We start from the raw sequence: 7142 nt of genomic DNA on the forward strand, positions 1-7142 counted from the left end.
TAACATCTGCTAACCATGTGTATGTGACCAATAACATCTGCTAACCATGTGTATGTGACCAATAACATCTGCTAACCATGTGTATGTGACCAATAACATCTGCTAACCATGTGTATGTGACCAATAACATCTGCTAACCATGTGTATGTGACCAATAACATCTGCTAACCATGTGTATGTGACCAATAACATCTGCTAACCATGTGTATGTGACCAATAACATCTGCTAACCATGTGTATGTGACAAATAAAATTTGATATGATTTGATCAGACCACTTTTTTTAAATTGATCTAGTCACTGGTACTTCCTGCTTTAATTTTTGCTTGTAAGCAGGAATCAGGAAGATATAATTATGGTCAGATTTGCCAAATGGAGGGAAAGGGAGAGCTTTGTATGTATCTTTGTGTGTAGAGTACACGTACGTGGTCCAGAGTTATTTTCCATCTGGTTGCACATGTGACGTGTTGATAGAAATGAGGTCAAACGGATTTAAGTTTCCCTGCATTAAAGTCCCCGGCTACTAGGAGCGCCGCCTCTGGGTGAGTGTTCTCTTGTTTGCTTATGGCGAAATACAGCTCATTCAATGCTATCTTGGTGCCAGCCTCTGACTGGTGGTATGTAAACAGCTACGAAGAATATAGACGAAAACTATCTCGGTAGGTAATGTGGTCTGCAGCTTATCATGAGAAACTCTACCTCAGGTGAGCAATGGCTCGAGACTTCCTTAGATATCGTGCACCGGCTGTTGTTCACAAAACGTTTCTTAAACAGAAGCAATTGGAAGAAAACAGGGAGTGACCAACCTAAATAATGATTACACTCTAGATCAGCTAGATGCAGGCAAGAGTGTGGCGGTATTGAATGTGTCACTGTCTTGTCACCGTGATTACCACCAATTTCTCTCTCGACCTGTCAATCTACGCTATACACTTTTATTTATAGGCTAGGTCAGTGTTTCCCAAACTCGGTTCTGACGACCCCAAGGGGTGCCCGTTTTGGTTTTTGCCATAGCACTACACAGATGATACATATCATCAACTCATCATTAAGCTTTGGTGATGTAAATCAGCTGTGTAGTGCTAGCGCAACAAAAAAAACAACGAACTGTGTCCCCCTTGGAGTCCCCAGGACCCAGTTCGAGAAACACTAGGCTAGGTTGTAGCAACCTCATGACTGGTCAAGGGAAATTACATTATCATGTCGTCGGCTAAACCTATGGAGGTTACAGAACTGGGTGAATGGAATATGAATGACAGTAGCCTAAACCTATGGAGGTTACAGAACTGGGTGAATGGAATATGAATGACAGTAGCCTAAACCTATGGAGGTTACAGAACTGGGTGAATGGAATATGAATGACAGTAGCCTAAACCTATGGAGGTTACAGAACTGGGTGAATGGAATATGAATGACAGTAGCCTAAACCTATGGAGGTTACAGAACTGGGTGAATGGAATATGAATGACAGTAGCCTAAACCTATGGAGGTTACTGAACTGGGTGAATGGAATATGAATGACAGTAGCCTAAACCTATGGAGGTTACAGAACTGGGTGAATGGAATATGAATGACAGTAGCCTAAACCTATGGAGGTTACTGAACTGGGTGAATGGAATATGAATGACAGTAGCCTAAACCTATGGAGGTTACAGAACTGGGTGAATGGAATATCAATGACAGTAGCCTAAACCTATGGAGGTTACAGAACTGGGTGAATGGAATATGAATGACAGTAGCCTAAACCTATGGAGGTTACTGAACTGGGTGAATGGAATATGAATGACAGTAGCCTAAACCTATGGAGGTTACAGAACTGGGTGAATGGAATATGAATGACAGTAGCCTAAACCTATGGAGGTTACTGAACTGGGTGAATGGAATATGAATGACAGTAGCCTAAACCTATGGAGGTTACTGAACTGGGTGAATGGAATATGAATGACAGTAGCCTAAACCTATGGAGGTTACGGAACTGGGTGAATGGAATATGAATGACAGTAGCCTAAACCTATGGAGGTTACAGAACTGGGTGAATGGAATATGAATGACAGTAGCCTAAACCTATGGAGGTTACAGAACTGGGTGAATGGAATATGAATGACAGTAGCCTAAACCTATGGAGGTTACAGAACTGGGTGAATGGAATATGAATGACAGTAGCCTAAACCTATGGAGGTTACAGAACTGGGTGAATGGAATATGAATGACAGTAGCCTAAACCTATGGAGGTTACTGAACTGGGTGAATGGAATATGAATGACAGTAGCCTAAACCTATGGAGGTTACGGAACTGGGTGAATGGAATATGAATGACAGTAGCCTAAACCTATGGAGGTTACAGAACTGGGTGAATGGAATATGAATGACAGTAGCCTAAACCTATGGAGGTTACAGAACTGGGTGAATGGAATATGAATGACAGTAGCCTAAACCTATGGAGGTTACAGAACTGGGTGAATGGAATATGAATGACAGTAGCCTAAACCTATGGAGGTTACAGAACTGGGTGAATGGAATATGAATGACAGTCATCCAATATGCTGTCAAAGAAAAAGGCCAATGTTGATTTTAAAAAAAATGGTCATCACTAATGTTGAACAACACGAACAGCCACACACACACACACACACACACACACACACACACACACACACACACACACACACACATCTGCGGAGCAGGATCTAGGGCCCAAAGAAGCAGATAGAGTTATACTTCTTTATAAAATAGGGCTGAGGGGACGCAACTAAGAGGTGAACATAACGAACAGGACTAACACTCTCTCATACGTAGTTGCAAGCAGACGCATACAACACACACACACACACACACACTTGGTTCACAATGTAAGACCCCCCTCTGATTCCCAACACGACTGTGTCATTTTAAAACCTAAAAGGTATATTGTTCTACATGTGGCATGGCCCAAATTCCCTTCAACATCTTTCTCTCTATGAAATGCACTAGACAGCTGGGTTGACCAGGACCAGGAAGCCACCGTAGACTGTTGGGATGAACCCCACCCTGTACATTCTCCATTCCTCTGTTTGGGATGAATCCCACCCTGTACATTCTCCATTCCTCTGTTTGGGATGAACCCCACCCTGTACATTCTCCATTCCTCTGTTTGGGATGAACCCCACCCTGTACATTCTCCATTCCTCTGTTTGGGATGAACCCCACCCTGTACATTCTCCATTCCTCCTCCTCTAGGCCTCATGACACAGTTTCATATCAAACCCACCCTGTCCACATTATCTTTCCAGATTAACACCTACACCCCTCTAGGCATTACCTAGCCCCTACACCCTCTAGGCATTACCTAGCCCCTACACCCCTCCAGGCATTACCTAACCCCTACATCCTCTAGGCATTACCTAGCCCCTACATCCTCTAGGCATTACCTAGCCCCTACATCCTCTAAGCATTACCTAGCCCCTACATCCTCTAGGCATTACCTAGCCCCTACATCCTCTAAGCATTACCTAGCCCCTACACCCCTCTAGGCATTGTGTCGTCATGTGTTGCTAGCATGTTTTTGTCATGTTGTGTTGCTGCCATGTTGTCGTGTTGCTACCATGTTTTTGTCATGTTGTGTTGCTGCCATGTTGTGTTGCTATTATGTTGTGTTGCTACCATGTTGTCATGTTGTGTTGCTACCATGTTGTCATGTTGTGTTGCTGTCATGTTGTGTTGTTGTTATGTTGTGTTGCTACCATGTTGTCATGTGTTGTTGTCATGTGTTGCTGACATGTTGTCATGTTGTGTTGCTGTCATGTTGTGTTGTCATGTTGTGTTGCTACCATGTTGTCATGTGTTGCTGCCATGTTGTGTTGCTGCCATGTTGTGTTGCTGCCATGTTGTGTTGCTGCCATGTTGTGATGCTACCATGTTGTTGTCATGTTGTGATGCTACCATGTTGTTGTCATGTTGTGTTACTACCATGTTGTTGTCATGTTGTGATGCTACCATGTTGTCATGTTGCGTTGCTACCATGTTGTGTTGCTGCCATGTTGTTGTCATGTGTTGCTACCATGTTGTCATGTTGTGTTGCTACCATGTTGTTGTCATGTTGTGTTGCTACCATCATGCTACCATGTTGTGTTGCTACCATCATGCTACCATGTTGTGTTGCTGCCATGTTGTGTTGCTGCCATGTTGTTGTCATGTTGTGTTGCTACCATGTTGTCATGTTGTGTTGCTACCATGTTGTTGTCATGTTGTGTTGCTACCATGTTGTCATGTTGTGTTGCTACCATGTTTCTACCATGTTGTTGTCATGTTGTGTTGCTACCATGTTGTTGTCATGTTGTGTTGCTACCATGTTGTGTTGTTGTCATGTGTTGCTACCATGTTGTTGTCATGTTGTGTTGCTAAAATGTTGTGTTGTTGTCATGTGTTGCTACCATGTTGTTGTCTTAGGTCTTATTTTTTCTCCCCAATTTCCTGGTATCCAATTGATAGTTACAGTCTTGTCTCATCACTGCAACTCCCATACGGACTCTGGAGAGGCGACGGTCTAGAGCCATGCGTCTTCCGAAACACAACCCAACCTAGTCGCACTGCTTCTTGACACAATGCCAACTTAACCCGGAAGCCAGCCGCACCAATGTGTCGGTGGAAACACCGTAACCGTGTCAGCGTGCACTACGCCCGCCACAGGAGTCGCTAGAGCACGATGGGACCCGGACGATGGGACTCTCTAACCCGGACAACACTGGGCCAATTGTGCGCCGCCCCATGGGCCTCCCGGTCGCAGCCGGCTGCGACAGAGCCTGGACTCGAACCAGGATCTCTGGTGGCACAGCTAGGGAGGCTCATGTAGTGTTGTGTTGTCTCTCTTGTCATGATGTGTGTTTTGTCCTATATTTTTCATCCCAACACCCGCCCCCGCAGGAGGCCTTTTGCCTTTTGGTAGGCCGTCATTGTAAATAAGAATTTGTTCTTAACTGACTTGCCTAGTTAAATAAAAAATATAAAGTCCAGTGCGCTATCGACTCTGCCCCAAAAGCTCAAGTGGCATAGTCAATATATGCGCTTATAAACTCAGTGTACACTACTTTCGGTCCAACCTGAAGTCCTAGCCCACTTTGGCTTGTCACACACTAGCAGCATAGAAATAGAGAAGTAGATCTATCTTTAGAAGTGTCTGCAGATCTGTTAAATTAACGTGGAAAGAAATACAACGTCATACCAACTCACCAGTTTTATTTAAATATAACGTCATACCAACTCACCAGTTTTATTTAAATATAACGTCATACCAACTCACCAGTTTTATTTAAATATAACGTCATACCAACTCACCAGTTTTATTAAATATAACGTCATACCAACTCACCAGTTTTATTTAAATATAACGTCATACCAACTCACCAGTTTTATTTAAATATAACGTCATACCAACTCACCAGTTTTATTTAAATATAACGTCATACCAACTCACCAGTTTTATTAAATATAACGTCATACCAACTCACCAGTTTTATTAAATATAACGTCATACCAACTCACCAGTTTTATTTAAATATAACGTCATACCAACTCACCAGTTTTATTTAAATATAACGTCATACCAACTCACCAGTTTTATTTAAATATAACGTCATACCAACTCACCAGTTTTATTTAAATATAACGTCATACCAACTCACCAGTTTTATTTAAATATAACGTCATACCAACTCACCAGTTTTATTAAATATAACGTCATACCAACTCACCAGTTTTATTAAATATAACATCATACCAACTCACCAGTTTTATTTAAATATAACGTCATACCAACTCACCAGTTTTATTTAAATATAACGTCATACCAACTCACCAGTTTTATTTAAATATAACGTCATACCAACTCACCAGTTTTATTTAAATATAACGTCATACCAACTCACCAGTTTTATTAAATATAACGTCATACCAACTCACCAGTTTTATTAAATATAACGTCATACCAACTCACCAGTTTTATTTAAATATAACGTCATACCAACTCACCAGTTTTATTTAAATATAACGTCATACCAACTCACCAGTTTTATTTAAATATAACGTCATACCAACTCACCAGTTTTATTTAAATATAACGTCATACCAACTCACCAGTTTTATTTAAATATAACGTCATACCAACTCACCAGTTTTATTTAAATATAACGTCATACCAACTCACCAGTTTTATTTAAATATAACGTCATACCAACTCACCAGTTTTATTTAAATATAACGTCATACCAACTCACCAGTTTTATTTAAATATAACGTCATACCAACTCACCAGTTTTATTTAAATATAACGTCATACCAACTCACCAGTTTTATTTAAATATAACGTCATACCAACTCACCAGTTTTATTTAAATATAACGTCATACCAACTCACCAGTTTTATTTAAATATAACGTCATACCAACTCACCAGTTTTATTTAAATATAACGTCATACCAACTCACCAGTTTTATTTAAATATAACGTCATACCAACTCACCAGTTTTATTAAATATAACGTCATACCAACTCACCAGTTTTATTTAAATATAACGTCATACCAACTCACCAGTTTTATTTAAATATAACGTCATACCAACTCACCAGTTTTATTTAAATATAACGTCATACCAACTCACCAGTTTTATTTAAATATAACGTCATACCAACTCACCAGTTTTATTTAAATATAACGTCATACCAACTCACCAGTTTTATTTAAATATAACGTCATACCAACTCACCAGTTTTATTTAAATATAACGTCATACCAACTCACCAGTTTTATTTAAATATAACGTCATACCAACTCACCAGTTTTATTAAATATAACGTCATACCAACTCACCAGTTTTATTTAAATATAACGTCATACCAACTCACCAGTTTTATTTAAATATAACGTCATACCAACTCACCATATTTATTTAAATATAACGTCATACCAACTCACCATATTTATTTAAATATAACGTCATACCAACTCACCAGTTTTATTTAAATATAACGTCATACCAACTCACCAGTTTTATTAAATATAACGTCATACCAACTCACCAGTTTTATTTAAATATAACGTCATACCAACTCACCAGTTTTATTTAAATATAACGTCATACCAACTCACCAGTTTTATTTAAATATAACGTC

Source organism: Oncorhynchus mykiss, chromosome 16 (assembly GCF_057628025.1).
Source record: "Oncorhynchus mykiss isolate SJ-2025 chromosome 16, ASM5762802v1, whole genome shotgun sequence".
Classification (NCBI taxonomy): Eukaryota; Metazoa; Chordata; class Actinopteri; order Salmoniformes; family Salmonidae; genus Oncorhynchus; species Oncorhynchus mykiss.